Raw genomic sequence first — 25,050 nt, forward strand, 5'->3', positions numbered from 1 at the left:
TTCAGCTCTGACTTCTCGTTAACTGATCACTCATGTTGCGCAAACACTCGGCCCAACAGATGTTTACCTGAGTGTTCCTAAACTGTGCAGTGGTACGAACGCTGGTTAATCAAACAGTTTTAATTGTCGAGGATAGCGTATTCCAGCTAGAATCCTGTTAAAGATACTTTTGTGTTTCAATATTAACCGGTCACGTATACTGTACCAAGGAAAAAAGTATAAGATGATCCTGTTGATTCATGTAAATGGTCTTCAAATCTGATATGAAACTACTTTTGGTTCAAACTAAACGATTGCTCTGACAGTTTGTTTTAGGCACACATTAATAAATTTTAATGTGTGCCAAGATTTGTAAGCCGGGTGGAGGCACTTGTGTTGTGGGTATGTTATTGTTTGAAGTGCAGTTTCGTTGTATATTTGTGCAATAAAGAATTTTTTACAGTAATTTCTGTTGTACTGATTTTGTAGCAGTGTTACTTTCATACTTCTGTTATATGCTGACTTCGGTAAAACATTTTTTGTAAGCTGGTAATAGGACAGTATTTGTAAATTGAACAAACTCGCTTCTACTAGTGATTTTCAGCTTTTATTTAGCATATCTTACAAGTGATCCCATAAAATTAAGATGGTTGCTTGACTGTTTTTAAATATTTTGGTTTTTATGTGTGATTGCTCTATAATTGAGAAGTTCAAAACGGTTAACTATGTTGCAGCCTTATTGAGTGGTGACAACACGTGCACAACAGTTTTCAATTTGGAGACATTAACACGAATTTGTATATGGGTTAAATTTCAATATTGCAGGTTTATTACTGAAAAATACCTTAAATTAAAAAATAACCAGTCAATATGACCTCCAAAGTTTTTAGAAAATCAATGTTTTAGACTCAAAAATAACAACCAGGGAGTGATTTAAGAGTTTTTTTTCCCTAGTTAGATATCATACGCTACCAGTCTTATATGGAGCAATGACACTTACAAATGTTTCCTTAATTGTTTCAAAGTTTTTGAAATTTCAAAAACCTTAATTTTATAAAGTTTGGGGCTAATTATCTCTGGTGGGACTGAACATAAATTAACTTTTGCAAATTTTGTACACTTATGGCATCAAAGAACTGCCAAAAATTCAACTTTGATATTTCACTGTGAACAAAGATACGAATTTTTGAAAATGAGAAGATAATGCACATTAGACTGCAGTTGATTTTATGACTGTTGCCTAATTCATATGTGATATTGGCTAGGTGTAATCAATTATCATTGAAGTTAAGGTACTGAACTATATGCTGAAACTCAAAAAATTACTTATATTATCCTGAATGATGTAAAATAAATATTTTCAGTTAACATACTTTGAGATGTGTTGCTTCCTAGTCCTAGTGTTAATTGTTAAGAACACTTATGTCTTCAGATAACTTCTGTGATACAAAATAAGATCTCATAGTTGCCGTGGTAAGTTCAAGCACTGAAAGCTTCCTTAGTATGTTTTTCATTGGTACCCAAACTGTCACTAGTACAAGTCTTGAACAACATGTTAGGGCCAGCAGGGTGATAAATATGCATAAAAGATTGTTTTACAAACTTGTTCTTTCAACCTATGCAAGCCACCATTGCCCATCACATACACTTGCCACTGTGCCATTGAATGTTAAATTTTACAGACACAATGATCCTCATAAATTTTTGTTTCTGATATTACCTAGCACCGAACCAAGTTTTCTGCAATGCCAAGGAAATTGTGGAATTCCTTGTTTTATCGCTATAGTTTTCAAATCTGGTTTGAAGTATTATTTTAATTAGGACTAACAACTTCCTCTTCTGCCTTGATAAGAAAATAGGTTATGCCTTTAATTTATTCTTGCAAAAGGCATACATATATCTTCTGTTGTAAGAATTTGGTCTTTGGTCATTTTTTGTAGGCTGGCTTTAATCACTTCACATTTTGTTGTACCTCTTCTTTCATCACATGCATTTACTTATGGCAAGAGGCAAAAAAGCACCATTCAGCCTCCAACCTGAAATCTACTTCGTAGTTGCAAAGATTCGGAAAATTCTTTCTGTTGTTATATTGACCACCACTTCCATCTGAAAAAGTATGAGCTTCTCAACCTTAGACAACTTTTTCATGTAAACTGTTACACTTTAGAAACACATGGACAACCGAAGTTTTGTACTCAGATTAGTCGCATAGAATGCAAATTGAAGAACTGCAGACTTCATCTTTCTCATTTTTGAAGTACAGAACAAATGGATGCAGTGTTGCCTCGTCATTAACCCTGTGGTACCCTTGTATTTATTTCATCTTGAACCACAAATGTAACATTTTTTGCAAAACCAGCTAGGGCTATGCATGCAATTAAAATGTTGTGCTTTGTCCTTCAAAAACTTACTTCAGATTTTAGAAACATAGTGGTCACTTTTGAGATTTTCTACGTTATCAATTAAAGATTCAGAGCACTCTTCTTGAGATATAACCACTGTTATCATTTCACCTCTGTCGGTTGTGACCCACTGTTTGAAGGCAACATTGTCAGGCATTTCCTCCTCAGATTTGTTAAACAGCTCAAGTGTTTCCTTTTTATTTTACTCATCGTGCAGTCATAATTATTGGTGTCACAGACCACTAAATCTAGTAACTCTTAGTAGTTCATGTCATTGAGTTTCACCTGCGATCATCATTTTGACATTTAATGACAAAACAAACACATACAGAGTGTGTTTCTGAGGAGTTGGCCAAAATACACCACTTAGGGCGAAGGTCACAAAATTTTGGCCTTCCAATTTTACATTCAGGATGAGCATTTTTGAAGGCTACATAAACTTCATTTAAATTTGACAGTGCTGTCCACTAGTTGTTTCTGCTTTGTTACTTTAACTCCATTTACAACAACCCTTCTGCTGTCTTTGCTACCTGGGCACATTCTACTGTTTTGTCTTCATCAGAAAACTGAACCCATGAACTGTTTTTTTCACTTGACCATGAGTCAGGGAGCAAACTTAAAATTTATAAGTTTTTGTTTTTTAGGTGTCATCGAACTCTTACTTTTTAATTACTCTATTAAGCTCAGATATTCTGTGTCAGGTGGTTCTGGAGATAAGATTTCTTTCTTGTCAGAATACTGTTGGTATCTGCATTATTAAAGCATGATTCACAGCCTTTCGTAATTCTGTCTGAAATTTGTTGTTCCTTGCTTTCAATAGCTGCTCAGGCAAAATCCAGTTTGCTAATAACATCCCAATTAGGAATATAAATGTCATTAACAGTGTTAGTGATCCTGTTTTTGGATTCACGGTAAGTATTTCTGAGTAACAGTTTGGGCACAGGGAATTTCCAAGAATTACAGTAAGTTTCACTTGGGAAGCCAATTTACTTGCACTTAACAAGGACAAATGTTCAAGTTTTATTTCCCTCAAACCTTTAGTAATTGGCTTTTTGTGAACTTTGAGTGGGTCAGAACATTTTTTCCAAAAATGTGATTGTACTGCAGAAAGTTTTTTCTCATGATACTAATGAACTGATGATACAGAAGAACTTATTCGTAATTTAAACAAAGTTTGTCTGTCAGAGTCATTAAATGTTTGTTTTTTTAAACTGAACCATAAACTGTTTTGCGTGGACGTCGGTACGCCGGTTAGCTTTATGTGGGTTCCTGGCCATGTCGGTATCCCTGGGAACGAAGCTGCAGATGCCGCGGCCAAGGCTGCGGTCCTCCAGCCTCGGACAGCTTCTTGTTGTGTCCCTTCGTCCGATTTTAGCAGGGTCATTTGTCGGCGCGTTGTGTCGCTGTGGCATGCCGATTGGGCTGCACTTACCGACAACAAGCTTCGGGCCTTAAAACCTCTTCCCGTGGCTTGGACGTCCTCCTCACGCCCTTCTCGGCGGGAGGAGGTCGTTTTAGCAAGGTTAAGAATTGGACACTGCCGGTTCAGCCATCGCCATCTGCTGACGGCTGCGCTGGTGCCATTCTGCCCATGTGGGCACTTGCTGACAGTTCGTCACATTTTAATGTCCTGTCCCGATCTTAAAACACTGCGCCTCGATCTTAACCTGCCTACTACTTTAGATGCCATTTTAGCGGATGACCCACGAGCAGCTGCTCGTGTTCTTTGTTTTATCAATTTGACAAACCTCGCTAAGGACATTTGATGATGTTTTTTAATCCTATGCCTGTCAGTCTGTCTTTTATTGTGTTTTCCCTTTTAGTTGTTGTTGTCAACTTGTGCCTCGCGGTGCATTCTTAGAGTAGTCAGGGCGCTAATGACCATTGAAGTTGTGCGCCCGAAACCCACAAAAAAAAAAAAAAAAAAAAAACTGTTTTGTGGCACTCTTCACTTACTGTTTGTCCAATAGAGCACTGTTCATCCATTTTATTACATTCCAATTACTCTTTAACATTCATTTATTATTAAATTTTAAAATGATTTTAGTTGATTTAAGATTCACCCACAACAAAAGCACATAAATTATTCTACACTATCAGTGAAAAGTATATACATCCACCCTAACAGAGTTTTATGTACAGACTAGGCACTGGCTACTGGGCTCCTGTGCAGAGTTATTACTCTGAGCTTCTGTACACACCTGTCTTGAGGACCAAATTTGTGCACAAAACTGCAGCCTTCTCATCTGTAATTTCACATGTTTCTTTTACTTTCATTGTTTTGAGCTAGTAATTATGTGCTGCTTAATTGAGAATAAACTGAGATGTAAATAGGCAACGTTTTACTATACTGTCACGTAGAAGAAGGGGTAATTAGATGAATGACGAACACTAACTTCACTTGATGATGGTTTAGTCAGCACTTGAACATATAAGAGCGCGGAGTGAACTGCCTCTGGCCAGAACACTTGCAGTATATATACAGCTACAGAACATTCCAGTACAATGATCCTTGACATTTGTGGATACTTCTAAAGTGTACTGGAACAGAGTATAGAAATTAAAATAGTACAGTCCAGGTGAGTTTTGAACTCGCGACCCTCCATGCAAGAGTTTAGTATCGTAACCAGTACACCATAGTGCTACTCAGCTTCTTCTGCGACATTGTTCCCTCCTTAAGAGAACAGTGCCTTGGTGTTACGTTGTCCTAGTCTGGGAATGAGTCATCGATCCTGCATACTCCGACTCCCGATGATTGATGCTCGCCCTGGCGGTGATCTTCTTAGAACTCCTTTTGCCGCTGCACTCTTCGTCACCTTTCCGTTTGTTGCCTGCTGCTGGAGCTTCAAATTTACCCTGGGTGGCAGGATCCTTGTAGGGCTTCATTCGAAGGACGTGGACCGTATCTCTGATCTTTCGTCGTCTTGTGTTGAGGTCAAAATCTTAAACTTCATAAATAACTATGGACAACTGTCTAACAACCTTATAACGTCCAAAATAGCACCTGATGAGTTTCTCAGGGAGACCAACTTTCCGAACATGAGTGAAGATCCTGACGAGGTCACCAGGCTGGTAGACAACAGGGTGGTGGCTTGCGTCATACCTTCGGCGATCGTTTTCTTGAGTCTGCAGTGTGTGGAGCCGTGCTAACTGCTGAGCTTCCTCAGCTCTGGTTAACACCTGGCCGATGTAGTCGTTGTCCACGTCATCAGGATGTAACGGTAACACAGTGTCCATCGTCGTAGTCGCCTCATGCCCATGCACCAGGAAAAATGGCGTAAATGCTATGGTGTCTTGTTTGGCGGTGTTGCAGGCAAATGTCACAAAGGTAGCACCTCATCCCAGTTGCTCTGCCCAACAATGACGAACATTGATAGCACGCCTGCCAAGGTCTTATTAAGGTGTTCGGTAAGTCCTTTAGTTTGTGGATGGTAGGCAGTCGTCATGTGAGGAGTAATGTTGCACTGACAGTTTTATCTCTGTCACAAGATTCGATTGAAAAACTTTCCCTCGATCTGTAATTAACAACCTTGGGGGCACTGTGTTTTAATACAATGTCTTCCACGATGAATTTGGCTACCTCAAATGCTTCAGCTGTTTTCACGGCTTTTGTAATGGCATAGCGTGTAAGATAATCAGTACAAACAATAATCCATCTATTTCCATTAGCAGAAATCGGAAATCATCCGAGGAGTTCAATCCCAACACACTGGAAAGGCGTTACGGCTGGTGGAATTGGTGTGTGTCGGCCAGCTAGTTTCTGAGGAACTGCCTTTCTCCTCTGCCACTCTCGACAGTGCAACACAGTGACGGACACTCCTAAATAAACGTGGCCAGAAAAATCTCTTCTGGATTCTATCGTAGGTCCTCGGGTGTGTGATGGAATTTCTGTAGAACACCCAAGCACATGTGTTTAGGAATAACTGGTAGCCACCTCTTTCCAAATGGATCAAAGTTTTTCTTGCAAAGTAATCCATTAACTTCATTAAATTGTCCTTTCACATCCTCTGACTGTTCTAAGGCAAGCGTAATTTGAGATATCTTGGAGTCCTTCTTCTGCTTAGCAGAGACATCCTGGAGTGCAGCGAGACAATCTTCATGAAAGGCTTGATGATCTTGCACAGGGTTTCTTGAGAGACAGTCGGCATCTTGGTGTTTTCTTCCACTTTTGTACGCTATGGTAATATCATACTCTTGAAGATGTAGTGCCCACCTGGCGAGTCGTCCTGTTGGATCCTTAAGACCTGTCAGCCAACAACATGAATGATGGTCAGTAACAACTGTGAATGGCCTTCCATAGAATACTATTGAAATTTGCACACTGACTAGATCACAGCAATACATTCTCTTTCTGTAGTCGAGTAGTTTCTCTCGGCTTTTGTAACTTTCATAGAAACATAGGCTATAACCTTCTCTTTTCCATCTGAAATTTGCACCAGAACAGCACCGATTCCATACCCACTGGCATCTGTGTGTAGTTCCGTATGTGCTTTCTCATCATGCGAAGTACAGGATAAGTCGTCAGAGCTTTCCACAGCACATCGAAAAAATCTTGTTGAGCACCGTTGCAGATAAATTTAGCATCAGCTTTCAACAACTCTTGGAGTGGCCTGGCTTTGCTGCAAAAGTCTTCGCTAAAACAACGGTAATAAGAACATAATCCGAGGAAGCTTCTCACATCTCTAATACTTTTAGGAATAAGAAATTCCGTCATAACTCTCACCTTTTCTGGGTCTGGCCGCACGCCTTTGTTTGACACAAGGTGTCAAAGTATTTTGATTTCTTTGTCTCCAAAGAGACACTTTCTTGACTTACGTTTCAGTCCGCCTTGTTGGAGACACTTAAGAGCGGCCCTCAGTCTTTTTGCGAGCGAGGTGGCGCAGTGGTTAGACACTGGACTCGCATTCGGGAGGACGACGGTTCAATCCCGCGTCCGGCCATCCTGATTTAGGTTTTCCGTGATTTCCCTAAATCACTCCAGGCAAATGCCGGGATGGTTCCTCTGAAAGGGCACGGCCGACTTCCTTCCCCATCCTTCCCTAATCCGATGAGACAGATGACCACGCTGTCTGGTCTCCTTCCCCAAAAACAAACCAACCAACCAACCATCAGTCTTTTTGTGTGTTCATCAGATGTCTCTGAGAACACTATAGTGTCATCTAAATAACAGGCACATATTCCACTTCAGGTGCATTAGAAGATTATCCATCATCTGTTCAAAAGTTGCTGGTGAATTACACAAACCAAACAGCATTACCTTAAACTCATACAGGCCCTCGGGTGTGATGGTTGCAGTTTTCTCACGATCAGCCTCATCTACTTCGATTTACCAGTATCCTTAGTACATGTCCATTGTTGAGAAAAACTTAGCTTTCTTCAGACTATCTAGTGTATCGTCAGTTCGTGGAAGGGGGTAAATGTCCTTTTTAGTTATCTTATTAAGCTTCCTGTAATGGACACAAAAGCACCAACTGCTATCCTTCTTCCTGACGAGGACCACTGTTGATGACCATGGGCTCTGCGAAGGCTGAATGATGTCATTCTTAATCATTTTCTCTACGTTGTCAAGAATTATTCAACGTTCTGTTGCTGACACATGGTATGCTCTCTGGCTTATTGGTTGATGATCTCCAGTGCTAATCCGGTGCTTCAATGTCGATTTGTGTAATTTGCTCTTAACTTGTGGATTGAAGCATTCAGAGAAATCTTGAAGAATGGCAAGTAGCTTCTTCTATTGTTCCTTAGTGAGATCTGGTGATAGCCGAGCTAGATCTTGCCTCATAGTGGTAGCACTAATTTTGCCCACAGACTCTGCATGGGAGGTTTTTAAGATGGTCAGCTGTTGTTCAATTAACGGCTCAGCATTTGCTATGCACATGCATCTTGGAAGGATCTGCGGTTCTCGGTGACAGTTAACTATCGGCAATTCATCGGATCAGTTCGTAAATGAGACTACAGAGGCTGGGATGACAAAGTTATTCTTCAGTGGTATGCTTCTCTAAAAGATCCAAGGATTGATGCATGGCATGATACATGACAGTTACCTTTCTAGCAGTGACTGCAAGAATGGTCACTTCATCCAGCACACGCTCGGATGCGCATCTTCCTGTCCATAGTATCTTATCTCATCTAGCATAATCTTTGAGAGACCACAATCTATAATTGCCTGAGAAACTTTCAAAAAGTCCCATCTGAGAATGGCTACACTCTTGTAAGACAATGAATTCTAAGGGCTGTGTATGGCCACTTACACCAACACGAATGACACATCTTCCTGTAGGTTTTGCATATTTCCCATTAGCCACCTTCAGCAGAGATGTTTTGTTGTCGAGGAATACAGATTTCCTGCAACTGGTGTCTGTACTTTTCCTAAATGACTGAATATGATGCTCCAGAGTCCACAAGAGCTTGGGCTGGTCAGCCATCCATGAGGATATCGACGTAGTTTCCTATCATTTTTGTAGTGATTGACGGCAGAGGATTTTTCTCTTCGGCGACCTCACCTCCAAGGAAGGTCACGCCCTCGTTTTCCAGGTTACGGCAGCTAGGTGATCGGCTGGAGCTTCTAAACGGCGATGGACACCTTGATCAGCGTGTTGGGGAGTGTACTCTATAGCGGCTAGCTTGCGGCGATGGTGACCTACGTTGTCCTGCACCCACATCTTCTTGTTCATCTTTGTCGTCCCGGAGCTGTTGTCAGCTAAGATCGGTCTGCTGTATTCTGGTGCAGGTGTCATCAAATATCCGCCGCCTTTCTTGACAATAGCACACCACATGTGCCAGTCGTCTGTAGTGGAAACATGCTGGTTGGTTATCGTGGGTCCTCCAGACGTCAGTCTTCCGTGGTGCCCATACAGGTTCCTCATGCAGCGTTGTGGGAACGTAATTTCACCTAGATCATGACTTTTTCACCATTTTAAAGGGAAATGAATGACAAGAGATTGGGTTCAATGTCTGTTCCACTTCCTCCCTTATGACCTCTTGAAGCATCTCGGTTTTTTGCTCGCCGTGTAATCCAAGTGTCTTCTGAACCCCCTCTCTCAGTATCTGACAAAGAACACTTGTGAAATCACTTGCTTCCTCCATAACAGACATCAATACAATGTTTGGAAGCCGTTAAAACTTCTTGTGTGTTCTTTTTTCATGCATTGTCTCGATATACTGGCACCATTTTATGAAGTTGTCTGCTGTCGAAACCTCCTTCAGGAGTAGAGCTTGATACATGTCCTCAGCAACAGCATTCATGAGATGTGAAACCTTATCTTCCTCCTTCATTCTTGGATCCACTATTTTACATGGCTCCAAGAATGTAGGATGCTGTTGTTTCTCCTGGATGCTGTGCCCTGCACTTTATCTTCAGCCTTGCACTTCTGTCGTTGTGTGTCGCCTGAAATACTTGCGCAGTTCTGCTTCAAATACTTCCCAGCTTGTGAACTCCTCGTTCTCATACCATTGCTTGACAGTGACCTCCAAGTAGAAAAATACGTTAGCCAAACACACAGTGTCATCCCATTTGTTAAATTTGGCTATATGCTCATATACCTTCAGCCACTTGTTTGGATCTTGGCCATCGTCACCAGAGAACCCAGAAAGATGTCTCATGTGGTGGCACACAGTTGCTGTCATCATTTTTTAAAAACTGTTTCGAACTTCACAGTTATAGGGTAATCACACAAAAAAGAAAATAATGTTTTTAAACCACCTTCATTGGATCGCATCTTAACCCTCTTGCGATATTAGATAGGCTTTACCACAGGCAAACAATATTTTCCTCTGGATTGCAAGTGTCCTGACACTATGCTTTGAGAGATCTGTGCCCTCAATCATTTCAAAACATAGTGACAATACAGTTGCAGTGGCATAATTTTGTCCCTGCAGTTGTTGCATACACACAGTACCAAAGTAAAAATAGATTCTGTGTGTATTAGCCATGTTGCCAAAATCAAGAAGTGTATAATTCCAAGTTTAGGTAAAACTCAGTAGTATCTGTACATCAATAAATGTACCTGACACTGTTCTTATCATAAATGATTTCAATGTGTTACTACGTATTGTGGCCAGTAGATGGTGATTAATGTCCGTGGGTAACAAAATTGTCAGGAAATAAGACAAATTGCACCTGCTTACATATAAGTTAAACTGCTTCTACAATCTCCCAGATTTCTGTAATATGGAAATTTGGCATTGTGGAAGTTTCAGATTCCACCCATGACGTCAGTATGGTGGAAACGGCTATCTCCAGCATACATAATATGGTGACAATGACGTCACTACATACACTCACCAACAAATGCAAACAAAAATAAAAATGACACGGTAATGTCTCACTTCAGAAACAAAATGAAACTAATGGGATGACCATGGAAAAGTGGTGGTTTAGGGTGGGGACAAGGTAAAACCACAACATTAAAAAAAACATGGCACCATCCAAAAACAAATAATATATAAAAAAAAAATTACAACATTGCGCTACACCAACAAAACCACAGGAAGTGGACATTTCCCTTGTCCTATACAGCTCAAGTGAAACTATTGTTACATAAAAATCAGTAACTACATCCCCGAAAAGTGGAATTGCACACTTCCCTTCAACTAATAGCTCAACTGCAGCTATCAGTGCCAAAAAATGGCACTTATAACTTTGATAAGTGGTAACTAAAACCCCAACAACTCAAAAACCCAAATACTCCATATCACTACATCAATTAAAACACAACCAACCTACCCCAGAAATATAAAACATCACAATTACTATGAAATAAAGGCAGAACAGAAATTACTTACCCCACCAAAAGCTAATGGCAGTATCACCTGGGTTGGCCAGCACGAGCGCAGTACATCCACCCCCCCCCCCCCCCCCTACACACACTCACTCACTCTAAAACACCCACTCTTGACCTTCTGTCATACCCATACCTAACTAAAAAGCATTAAAAAAGTTAGACTTCTTTTTGCACATCAAATACCAGACTAATTGCACCTAACCAAAAAGAATAAACCCTTAGTAACTCTAGAATGGGATTTTCACTCTGCAGCGGAGTGTGCGCTGATATGAAACTTCCTGGCAGATTAAAACTTTGTGCCCAACCGAGACTTGAACTCGGGACCTTTGCCTTTCGCGGGCAAGTGCTCTACCATCTGAGCTACCGAAGCACGACTCCCGCCCGGTACTCACAGCTTTACTTCTGCCAGTATCTCGTGTCCTACCTTCCAAACTTTACACAAGCGAACCTTGCAGAACCAGCACTCCTGAAAGAAAGTATATAGCGGAGACATGGCCTAGCCACAGCCTGGGGGATGTTTCCAGAATGAGATTTTCACTCTGCAGCGGAGTGTGCGCTGATATGAAACTCACTGAAAACACTTCCACAGCCAACAATGCCTCACCACCTTCCTGAACTCGAAACCATGTTGGGATGATGACAACCAAAACTCAAATGAACCAATATTAAACTTAGCATGTCCACTTCCACCTCCAGAGGGCACCATCAAATGCAACAACACAATGTGTACAAACAAAAGCAATTCAGAAACACCGCAACTAAGTGACATCACACACCACAACACCATTATGTCATGGATGAAAGCAAATGGGTGGCATGACTCAGAATTTGTAGAGGTTTGTTAGTGCTCTTTGTTTCAATTCATGCTGTAAATGTGCATTCACAGTGGATTTACTGGAAGTTTGTCTTGCATTTATGCAGAAGAGAATGCCTAACATTACTTAGCTTAGTTCCAAATAATACAAACAGATCACTGCCTAAATGAAGCAGTTGTTAATAAGTACTCTGAGAGGACTAGAGAAAAATTGTTTGTTGCACCAGGATGTACAAATATCTTAATAGCCGAAACAGTCTGGTGTAGCAGTTGTGTTACCTACATCTATGAGACGATCATATGTACATGGACAGTCATTACTCTATAATGATACAGACAGATACATCCTCTAGTTGACATCCCATTGAAAAACGTGAAGTAAAACAAAATTTTGATGCACATGTGAGTGATGGCTGCTAGGCATTATCCTAGTTATCTTCATAAGATACTGTGGGAAATTACCTGTTTTCTCTGCTTTGACTCCTATCGGAGTATAGGTGTTCATAATTTGAGTCAGAAATTCCACTTCTGGTGCTTGCCATGCCATTTGATTTACATTTATATCCTAGCATGTGTGGTGTTATATGAAACATACATCCCATTAGAATGAGGTGGGTGACAAGATCTTAATACATTATGTTCTGGATTGCAGGTATTGAAAGCTTTAACCCAGTTCATTAGGTTTTCTGGTGCTTTTTCTATGAGTGCACTACCCCATAAATTTGGATCATGCAGCTACAACTTTGGTTTTTGACTTTGTTTCATAGCAGTGCTCAGTGTTAGCTGCAGCTGGTTTGCAGTTAATTAGTTACATTTTCCAAGGATCAATTTGCACAATAGATCATATTAATGTGTAAAGAGTCATTTTACATTCACATTGTGCTATAGCCAGAATAAACACAATTAATGGAACATAGTACTTCACAGAGCAACACATAAGATACACATTGTGCATAACACTGAATGAATGCATTGACTGGACAATGGTAATACAGTGTACAGAATAGGCTGAGCACTCACAATCGTGTAAAAAAAATACTGTTTCCTTGGTGGCTCACCAGAGTGTGCAAGGCGGCTGACCAACGTGGCCTCTATAAACAGGCCTGTCAACTGTATGGACGTGCAATTGCAGTGACTGCACTTATGTGTCTATCATTATATTCTGAACATTTCTAAGCTTTTTTTATGTGAGTTAGTAATTCCTGCCCTTCACCTTTTGCACATTACAATAATGGAAATTCTTTAAGGGGTAGTAGTAATTCTCAAGGAGAACCTTTCTCAGTTTGTTTTCAAATTTTACTTAGCAGTCTGTCAGACACTTTATACCACTGAGTAAATGATCAAAAATTTTTGTAGAGTAATGAATGCTATTTTTCCTTTTGGCCTTGTAATTATGATCATTGTTCCTTTTGAACTGCAGTGGATTATTTATAACAAACTTCACAAGGGTACAAATATACTGTGAAGTAGTAGTCAGGATGCCCAACTCCTTCAACAGATGTCTGTAAGGTGATTGTGGGTGAGCACCACATATTCTTCTTACAGCACATTTTTGCGAAATGAAGACTTTCTTTCTTAAAGATGGAGTACCCAGGAATATTATTGTCTTCTGCAAAAAGAACTAATTCTGCTTGGTATATACTAGATGGAAGATTGTTTATGCATATGGGGAACAATAGCGGACCTAAGATTGAGGCTTTGGAACCCCATACGTGATTTCTTCCCAGTCAGAATTATGTCCCTAGACTGTATTGTATGAATTACTGAATAAAACTTTCTGCATTCTTTTGGTTAGATATGACAGTCTCCACTGATTGACTATATCATCAATCCCATAGAACTTTAATGTACTTAGGAGACTACTGTGATTCACATCAGATGCCTTAAAAGGGTCTCAGAAAATTTCGACCTGCACTGTTTTATTATTTGATCCTTGCGGTGAATGAACATGTAAACCACATTCTCAGTAGAGCAACGCTTCTGAAACCAAAGCAGTGGACACTTCAATTACATGTTACAGTGGCACTAGCAAGAATTGTTGAATGAGTGCGGATAAAAGAAATTGCTTATATTGTTAAGGTAGTATTTATCATGATGTATTAGTGCACAGTTACATTTTTCTATATTAAACCATGTTGTGCTGTCAAGTTTCATTTGAGTCAAGCAAATTGTAACATTGGATAAACAATTTGGTACATATGTGTTCTTGCACTGTGCTAGAAAGTAAAATTGTATAGTTTCTGTGCATCTACATTTAAAAAAAAGACATGCAAAGATAATTTGGATAATAGAAAGAAATGCAGATGTGTAAGAATTCAGATTCAAATAGGAACACTTGAAGACAAACATCACTAATCGAGCATATTTGAAGTATACAGATTTGCAGAGTCATTCTCATTCTCATATGTGACAGTGACAGTGTGACAATCTGTGGTGGAGTAAAATAACATGTCTTCAGCAATTAATCTGTGTAACCACTAATCACACCTGACAAACCACAGAAATCATTCTTATCAGGAATACACTTTTTTATATTCATATGACCAATTTTGAGGCATTAAATTTCATTATCTAATATTGTCAGTTTGTTTCATTATCCAATATTGTCAGTATGGATGATCCACATGAAGTTCATTGTAATTTCTTGAGTTTTTCTGATGGCTGGAATGTACCAGAAAAGCATGTTTAAGTGCACTGTATCATATACTATAATTTATGCACTGTAGACGTAATGATTCATTTAATATTTGGTAGTGGGATTGGATACCACAAAACTGGTCATCCAAATTAGTCCTAACAGTGACTATGGAAGAATTCAGTCAGTTTTTGTAAACTACTTCAGATTTCGACCATCAAAAGCATCATAAAGATGACCAAATGCTTGCGTCCTTTTCTACATTGCTATTTCTGTAGCCCACCACAAATTGGTTCTGTAGTAGCTTCATTGTTGCCATACTGCCTCCTCTCTCTCTTAACTATGTTTGTTGAGTATTTTAGCCGTGGTTTCTGTAGATCAAATATGCTATTAACGTAACGAGCTGTTCAATAGTTTTTGATAAACTTCTGTTAACGTGGTGACAACTATACTGAGTAACCAGTGTACTGCAATCCCTTTGCCAACCAGAAAATATATGTAGTCCTATTTGAAAAGCTGCGTGCCACTGTATTAGTAGTGATGAGACTAGATAGTTTGTAACTCCTGGGCAGTTGAGCTCCCAAGGAGCCCTCCGCAATTGTACCAACCGTTTGATTTTTGTGTTGATTTAGTATCTCAAAACACTAACTGTTCCAGTTACAACACTTTGCAAAGGCCTTTATTTGAGAGACATCTGTCTCACAGTCTGTCCTATATGAAGCCATCCATATGATGATACTGCAGCACACATAATTTATCCTCTTGCCTTTGCAAGTGAGACTGATTTCCATGATTTATTTTGATTATTAGACCCTGAGGATGTGACTGAATGTGTGTTAACAAAATTGCCGGCTAGAAGCCATATTTGTCTTCTAGTATCACAAGATGCTGTTCCTAGGCTTCGTGTGATTTCAGATAGTTAATTCTACTTGAGTTCTCCAGCCTTGCCATGAAGTCTGATGTTTGGTTGAGATTTCTATCAAGTCATCTCCTCTTGACATTTTGATGAAAAGCCTATAGTAAATTTAAACACCACGCATAGATTAGGCTGTAGGCCTGTTCTGACTGGCTAGCTGCTACAATGCAATATGAGCAGCAATTTATGATCGCAGGATATGATCAGCATGTCTCCAATCCCTCCAGCTGTTATTGCCAATAAATAATTGTGATGATGCTGCTGCTTCTTTATTCAAGCAGCTCCTCACCTTAGAAAGATCAAAGTTTGTACTTGGAATCTAACCCAGCTTCATCCACACCAAAAGCAGCAGAACTAACCAGTTGGCTAGGGGTGGTAATTAGGATGCACAGCTTCATCAACCGTATTTGCGTCTACATGATTACACTGCAGTTCACACTTAACTGCCTGGCAGAGGGTTTATCTTGCCACTTTGACTAATTCTCCACTGTTTCACACTCAAATACTATGTGGGAAAAAGAACACTTAAATCTTTCTGCGCTAGCTCTGATTTCTATTATTTTCACTGTGGTCACGTCTCCCTATGTGGGTGGGAGTTCAGAAAATCTTTTCGCATTCAGAGGAGAAAATTAGTGGTAGAAATTTTGTGAAAAAGTCTCACCACAATCAGAAACATTTTGTTTTAACATTTGCCACCCCAACTCGCGTATTATATGTGCGAAACTATATTCCCTTTTTTTTTGCAGTAATATAAAACAAGCTGCCCTTCATTGAATTTTTTCTGTGTTTTGGCATTCTTATCTGGAAGGGATCCCATACAATGCAGTAGATGATGGCCAATCGTAATGTAGGCAGTCTAGTCATTTGTTGCCCCTTTTAAGTGTTCTGCCAGTAAAAGTGTTTTTTTTTTAAACTTTTTCACATTTTCTTTGTGACCATTCCAATTTAAGTTGTCCATAATTGTAATTCATAGGTATTTAGTTGAACTGACTGCCTATAATAGGTTCCTTCTAGTGCTCATGATGATGACCTCACACTTTTTATTGTTTAGAGTCAGTTGCCACCTTTGGCACCAGGCAGATAGCTTATCTAAATGATTTTGCAATTGATTTTGATCTGCTGATGACTCCACTGGACAGTGAATGACAGCATCACCTGCAAACAATCTAAGAAGGCTGCTCAGATTGTCCCCTCATCGTATGTATAGATTAGGAACAACAGAGGACCTATAGTACTTTGTTTTTAGATGATTTTTGTCAATCACTATGAACTGTGATCTTTGACAGGAAATCACATATCCAGTGACACAATTGTGACAACACAACTTGGGCATGGAATTTGATTAGAAGCTGCTTCTGAGGAAAGCCGCCTGGAAATTAAGAAATATTTTGAATGGATTTGAGATAACCTTTCAGTAAGTCATTACTTTGTGTGATTAAAGAGCCAGTTCCATTTTGCGATAATATTTTTTAAATCCATGCCGATTGTGGAAGTAGATGGTTTTCGTCAAGGCACTTCCTTATAATGTTCAAATACAGTATATGCTCCAATCTTGCTGTAAATTGTCCTCAGTTGTATGAGTATGTTGTTCAACAAAGCACAATTCTGTTAATTGTTTGAAAGATATACTATCAGGAAAGACTAATTCAGAGTGAACAATATGTCATCATAAGGGGAAGTTGGGGGGGGGGGGGGTATAATACAGTACTGTGTCAAATTATTTATCCATAATTGGCTTCCTCATTGTGTTCTCAACTTGAAACCAGTGGCCCCTCTCTACAAAAATGAAGTTTATTAAAATGTTACGCCACATATTACACTCAAACTTGATTTCCTTCAGTCAGTTAAGTCTGTTTAATCACAAACATTTCACTTGTTCCTGCTCTCAAACACTCATACTGCTCCTGTTTCTTACATTGTCTTGTGGTACACTACATTGGTTCTGCAGAGAAATACTTAAGACTTTCCCTTCCAAATCATTTTCATTGGCCCCAGCCTAATCCAACTGTTCATACTTTCATCTCTTCTCCTGATTTGTCATTCCAGATATCCCAACTAGATTTCCTAGCAGTCTCTCAGATCTTGCACTCTCACCTGAATAACCCACTGTGATTCACTAACAAGAATTTATCGATGCTCAGCACTTGCCGACTACCCTCTTCCCTTTCCGTCTATTCCAGACACACCGTAGTGTAGATTAGGAAGATGGGGGGCACCTTAGTTATTTCTAGCAGAAATTCTGTCACGTAAAGGAAGAGAGATCGGAGTGACAAGTTGAAAATAGTAAATTAGTAAGTACTGTGCTTGCTTCACTTCAAATATAAGTAAATGTACAACTGTCTTCAACCCAGAACACTTATTTTGAACATCATAATGTTTTATTATGGAATGTCCATTTGGAGGTGGTGTGCCCTTGCCTTTGTCTGAGGTTTGCACTAACAGATCCAACTAGTTATGGGATGACCTATAGTTTAATGTGGGGTACAAACCATTGTACAATTTGATATTTTTCACCTACACACAAGATGTGATAAGTGATGGAAAAAGGACCAATACTTAATTTGGTGGTGAGCCCCCAAGGTCTTATAATTTACTTGCTGAGCTACACACGTAACAGACTGAGAGGTAAAGGTGGAGCAAAAGTGAGAAACTGAATTGATAATTCAGTTACGGAATAGGGAAAAACGGAGGAGGAGAGAAACACTAATGGCCAAGTTCTGACAGCCACCATATAGCAAAATGGTAAGGAAGAGTTGTATGCAAACAGAGAACAAGTCCAAGAGGGGATAGTGAAGAGTGAGTTTCCATCACTGTAGTTAGCAGAAACTAGTTCTGGTTAGGAGGCTCTAAATATCATGTGTAATGCATGTTTGTAATGTGCTCAGTATTTCCTATGGTATCTGCACGACATATAATGTTGTTCCTGCAGTTACACTGACAGTGTGTGTGTAATTTCTCAACTTCATGCAGTCCTTAGGAGTAAATCATTAGCTTATTTGAACTACAAGCTTTTGTGTGTTTCATACTCTGTGATTTTTCTCCCAGTTTTATGCACAGATTGAACTGTAACCTAACATTTAGTGTGCACAAAACAACTTGGCCTGTTCCTGCATAATGGATGGAGAGGAGACAATTGTAGTAGTGGGGGGTTTAGTTGTGAAAGACCACCACATGATTTGTAAGCTGTTAGCAAGTCTGCAGTCGTATTAACAGGTTATGCCAGTACAAACAATAATTCAACAAATGACATTCAAAGTTTCTCATTAGAGTATCTAAAAAGAAATGGCTGTTTAAGCAAAGGTTAAACCACAGCAAATTAAGCACAATCAGATGTTGCCAGAAACAAAAAAGTGTAAAAAATTTATTGTGGGGAGCAAAGTGTTTTAGTCAAACACTGAAAAGGTAAAATAAAGAACTTGTCATATTAAAGTTGTGTGGCCATTCCCTGGTGTTCTGTTCATCAATATTATCTGAATATGAAATTGTCTTCTTCCATGTCTTTTCTGTAGTAGTGAAGCCTTTCCTCCTCTGTGTTCTCTTTATTATTGTTGTTGTATGATTGGAGTAGCTAGTAGTTCCAACAATCCTCTCAAGCACAACTTTTAATGAGATTTTTGCTTCCTCGTTTGCCTCTTCTCACATAAATGTAATAACATTGCGTATAATCAGATGTGCATGACTATGAGAAATTTTACCTAGAGTGAAAGTGCTTGAAGACAGTGGCACCTATGCAACATAGGAAAGAGAAAGCAACAAGAATGCCCAAAGTGTGCAAGTTGGCAGGTTACTGCCAAATGTGGTGCCTGCCCATTCAGAACAAAGGGGTGAACTCACTCAGGATGACTAAGCATTTTTGCACACTTGACATGTTTCATAATGTTTCCAGAATAAGGTTACACGTAGCCAGTGTGGTCTGCAAATGTTGCCATCAGCACAAGCTGGAATTTAGATCTTCTACCAGTCAGTGGCACACAAACTACTTTCTTGTTCATTTAAGACATGGAGAAATTGGAAATTAGTGCATCTGTGTTCCCCCTCTGCCTCCCCCTTCCTCCAATCTACAGAGATTGGTGCCATTTAATGGCGAGGTGCAATAGTCAGCTGTAAACATTGTTTCCTTTTAACTACACCACCACAAATAGCTGTTTCCGTGTTGCTAACTTCAGTGTGGATGTGGCTTAATGTGTCATTAGGTGATAACAGGATATTTTTATAGCCTGCTTCCTTCATGGCCATTACCGTTAGCTCATCCCACTTCTGGGCCTTTATGTATTGCAGAAATACAGTTTTTCTATTCCTCAAATTATTTAATTGGATAGATAAAAAAAATCTACTCACCAAGCGGCGGCAGAAAACACACCACACACACACACACACACACACACACACACACACACACACACACACACGGCTGTTGTGAAGCTTTCGGAGCCAGTGGCAGAAGGGTTGAAGGGTGAAGGAAAAGGACTGGAGAGGTCTAGAAAATAGATTTTGGGAAGTCATCCAGAACCGCAGATTTTGGGAAGTCATCCAGAACCGCAGGTCAGGGGAGACTTACCTTATGGTATGAGAAGGAGAGACTGAATGTTCAGGACTGCTTCGGACGAGATTTGAGAACCTGAGAGCTTAAAGGTGGAGGACAGGATAATATGCATACAACATTGTGCACGAGTTAATAAGAAAGAGAAGCTGTCCATTGTATGTAACAAAGATGGGAGGAGGTGGTGAAAAATAGACGGGAAAGACAACGAAAGATGTAGAAAACTGAAATGGAGTGAAGCAAAGAGTAGTTACAGTGAAGAAAAGCTGAGACAGAAGAAATTAACGTGAATTAAGGCCAGGTGAGTGGCGAGAACCAAGGAAATGTAGTGGTAGTTCCCACCTGCAGAGTTCTGAGGAAATGGTGTCTGGGGGAACAATACCGATGGTGTGTGTGATGAAACAGCTACACACTTCCGTCCACATCAAACCTACCAATAAACAACAGTACTTCCATTTTGACAGTTGCCATCCTTTCCATGTCAAACGTTCCCTCCCATACGAGACAAATTTATTTGTTTGGATGCAGACTCTTTACAGCAATACACCACCATTCTCATCTCAGCCTTCACTGCATGTAATTACCCCACCAGCCTAGTTAAAAAGCTGATTTCCTGGGCCATCACTTCCAGTCCTGATGCTGCTGATCCCCCTCACAAAATGCTTCGGAGCACACCATTGGTGACTCGATATTATCCTGGTCTGGAATGTGTTAATCAGGTACTTCGACAAGGCCATGACTGCCGAAAATCATGCCCTGAAATGAGATCCATTCTGTCAAAAAGTTTGCCGTCCACACCTAGAATAACTTTGTCACCCTCACAATCTCCGCAGTATTCTTGTCAGACCCTATGCTCGTCCTGCACCCATCTCCATACCCTATGGCTCCTACCCCTGTGACTGTCCCCACTGCAAGACTTGGCCTACACACCTTCCTACCACCACCTATAATAGGCCTGTAACTGGCAAAACATATACTATCAACTGGAGAGCCACCTACAAAATGACACTTCATATACCAGCTATTATGCAAACACTGTTCAGCCTTCTACATCGGCATGACTACCACCAAATTATCAATTAGGATACTGGGCATAAGCGGAGGGTATATATTGGGAACTCGCAATATCCTGTTGCAGAGCATGCTCTACAACATGACATTCATGACCTCGGCACCTGTTTCACCCCGCACGCCATCTGGATTCTTCTCCCAGACACTGGTTCCTCAGAAGTCTACAGGTGGGAACTACCACTACAAAAGTCCTTGGTTCTCGCCACCCACCTGGCCGTAATTTATGTTAATTTCTTCCATATCAGCTTTTCTTCACTGTAACTACTCTTTGCTTCACTTCGTTTCAGTTTTCTACATCTTTAGTTGTCTTTCCCCGTCTATTTTTAATCACCCCCTCCTACATCTGTTACGTACAATATGCACTTAGCCTCCCACTTTTATTAACTTGTGGACGATGTTTTAGTTGTAATCTCTGTCTTGCGTATTGCCCTGTCTTCCACCTTTAAGCTCTCAGGTTTTCAAATCTCATCAGATGCAGTCCCCAACAGTCTGTCTTTCCTTCTAATACCGTGCAGTAAATCTCCCCTGACCTGTGGTTCTGGGTGACTTTCCCAAAATGTACCACTTTTTGTAGACCGGTCCAGTCCTTTTCATTCACTTTTCTTCATCCCCTTCTGCCTGAAAGAGGAACCTTTGGCTCTGAAAGCTTACCAGTGACAACTGTCTTTTATGTGTGTGTTCTGCACCACTTGGTGAGTAGATTTTTATCTTTTTAATTAAATAAATTTATAAATAATTGATATTTTTTCTATTCCATATATTTTTGTTTATTATTTTCTAACCAGCATTTGGTATGGCATTTATTGTTATGTAATTATCTAAGAAAGGATCTCTCAAGACATTCTGGACCAAAACTGGTATTTTAGCACAACCTCCCTCCCCCCCCCCCCAAAAAAAAAAAAACATCACTGCCTATTTTTGAACTTGTTTCTTGCAGTTCATCTATATTACTGTATAAAGACATGTCATTTCATGTTGTTGTTGTGGTCTTCAGGCCTGAGACTGGTTTGATGCAGCTCTCCATGCTACTCTATCCTGTGCAAGCTTCATCATCTCCCAGTACCTACTGCAGCCTACATCCTTCTGAATCTGCTTAGTGTATTCATCTCTTGGTCTCCCTCTACAATTTTTACCCTCCACGCTGCCCTCCAATGCTAAATTTGTGATCCCTTGATGCCTCAGAACATGTCCTACCAACTGGTCCCTTCTTCTCGTCAAGTTGTGCCACAACTCCTCTTCTCCCCAATTCTGTTCAATACCTCCTCATTAGTTATGTGATCTACCCATCTAATCTTCAGCATTCTTCTGTAGCACCACATTTCGAAAGCTTCTATTCTTTTCTTGTCCAAACTATTTATTGTCCATGTTTCACTTCTGTACATCTATACTCAACGTTAACAAATTTCTCTTCTTCAGAAACGCTTTCCTTGCCATTGCCAGTCTACATTTTATATCCTCTCTACTTCAACCATCATCAGTTACTTTGCTCCCCAAATAGCAAAACTCCTTTACTACTTTAAGTGTCTCATGTCCTAATCTAATTCCCTCAGCATCACCCGACTTAATTCGATTACATTCCATTATCCTCGATTTGCTTTTGTTGATGTTCATCTTATACCCTCCTTTCAAGACACTGTCCATTCCGTTCTACTGCTCTTCCAAGTCCTTAGCTGTCTCTGACAGAATTACAATGTCATCGGCGAGCCTCAAAGTTTTTATTTCTTCTCCAGGGATTTTAATACCTACTCCGAATTTTTCTTTTATTTCCTTTACTGCTTGTTCAATATACAGATTGAATAACATCGGGGAGAGGCTACAACCCTGTCTCACTCCCTTCCCAACCACTGCTTCCCTTTCATGCCCCTCAACTCGTATAACTGCCACCTGGTTTCTGTACAAATTGTAAATAGCCTTTCACTCTCTGTATTTTACCCCTGCCACCTTTAGAATTTGAAAGAGAGTATTCCAGTCAACATTGTCAAAAGCTTTCTCTAAGTCTACAAATGCTAGAAACGTAGGTTTGCCTTTCCTTAACCTTTCTTCTAAGATAAGTTGTAAGGTCAGTATTGCCTCACGTGTTCCAATATTTCTACGGAATCCAAACTGATCTTCCCAGAGGTCAGCTTCTACCAGTTTTTCCATTCATCTGTAAAGAATTCGTGTTAGTATTTTGCAGCTGTGACGTATTAAACTGATAGTTCAGTAATTTTCACATCTGTCAACACCTGCTTTCTTTGGGATTGGAATTATTATATTCTCCTTGAAGTCTGAGGGTATTTCACCTGTCTCATGCATCTTCTCACCAATGGTATAGTTTTGTCAGGAGTGGCTCACCCAAGGCCATCAGTAGTTCTAATGGAATGTTGTCTACTCCCGGGGCCTTGTTTCAACTCAGGTCTTTCAGTGATCTGTCAAACTCTTCACGCAGTATCCTATCTCCCATTTCATCTTCATCTACATCCTGTTCCATTTCCATACTATTGTCCTCAAGTACATCGCCCTTGTATAGATCCTCTATATACTCCTTTCACCTTTCTGCTTTCCCTTCTTTGCTTAGAACTGGGTTTCCATCCAAGCTCTTGATATTCATACAAGTGGTTTTCTTTTCTCCAAAGGTCTCTTTAATTTTCCTGTAGGCAGTATCCATCTTACCCCTCGTGAGATAAGCCTCTACATCCTTACATTTGTCATTTAGCCATCCCTGCTGAGCCATTTTGCATTTCCTGTTGATCTCATTTTTGAGACGTCTGTATTGCTTTCTGCCTTCATTTACTGCATTTTTATATTTTCTCCTTCATCAATTAAATTCAATATTTCTTTTGTTACCCAAGGATTTCTACTAGTCCTCGTCTTTTTACCTACTTGATCCTCTGCTGCCTTCACTACTTCATCCCTCAAAGCTACCCATTCTTCTTCTACTGTATTTCTTTCCCCCATTCCTGTCAATTGTTCCCTTATGCTCTCCCTGAAACACTGTACAACCTCTGGTTCTTTCATTTTATCCAGGTCCCATCTCCTTAAATTCCCACCTTTTTGCAGTTTCTTCAGTTTTAATCTACAGGTCATAACCAATAGATTGTGGTCAGAGTCCACATCTGCCCCTGGAAATGTCTTACAATTTAAAACCTTGTTCCGAAATCTCTGTCTTACCATTACATAATCTATCTGATACCTTCTAGTATCTCTAGGATTCTTCCAAGTATACAACCTTCTTTTATGATTCTTGAACCAAGTGTTAGCTATGATTAAGTTATGCTCTGTGTAAAATTCTACCAGACGGCTTCCTCTTTCATTTCTTACCCCCAATCCATATTCACCTACTATATTCTCTCTCTTTTCCTACTCTCGAATTCCAGTCACCCATGACTATTAAATTTTTGTCTCCCTTCACTATCTGAATAATTTCTTTTATCTCATCATACATTTCATCAATTTCTTCATCATCTGCGGAGCTAGTTTGCATATAAACTTGTACTACTGTAGTAGGCGTGAGCTTCGTGTCTATCTTGGCCACAATAATGCATTCACTATGCTGTTTGTAGTAGCTTACCCGCACTCCTATTTTTTTTATTCATTATTAAACCTACTTCTGCATTACCCCTATTTGATTTTGTATTTATAACCCTTTATTCACTTGACCAAAAGTCTTGTTCCTCCTGCCACCGAACTTCACTAATTCCCACTATATCTAACTTTAACCTATCCATTTCCCTTTTTAAATTTTCTAACCTGCCTGCCCGATTAAGGGATCTGACATTCCACGCTCCGATCCGTAGAATGCCAGTTTTCTTTCTCCTGATAATGACGTCCTCTTGAGTAGTCCCCGCCCGGAGATCCGAATGGGGGACTATTTTGCCTCTGGAATATTTTACCCAAGAGGACGCCATCATCATTTAACCGTACAGTAAAG

At 39.9% G+C, this 25,050-nt stretch overlaps 1 long non-coding RNA gene across 2 annotated transcripts in view; it reads left to right on the forward strand.

The window, feature by feature from the left end:
• The window catches only part of LOC126210513 (uncharacterized), a 29,394-nt gene that overhangs the window by 1,026 nt on the left and 3,318 nt on the right, over window positions 1-25,050 (forward strand). The gene's annotated exons all lie outside the window — the stretch shown is intronic.

Source organism: Schistocerca nitens, chromosome 10, assembly GCF_023898315.1.
Source record: "Schistocerca nitens isolate TAMUIC-IGC-003100 chromosome 10, iqSchNite1.1, whole genome shotgun sequence".
Classification (NCBI taxonomy): domain Eukaryota; kingdom Metazoa; phylum Arthropoda; class Insecta; order Orthoptera; family Acrididae; genus Schistocerca; species Schistocerca nitens.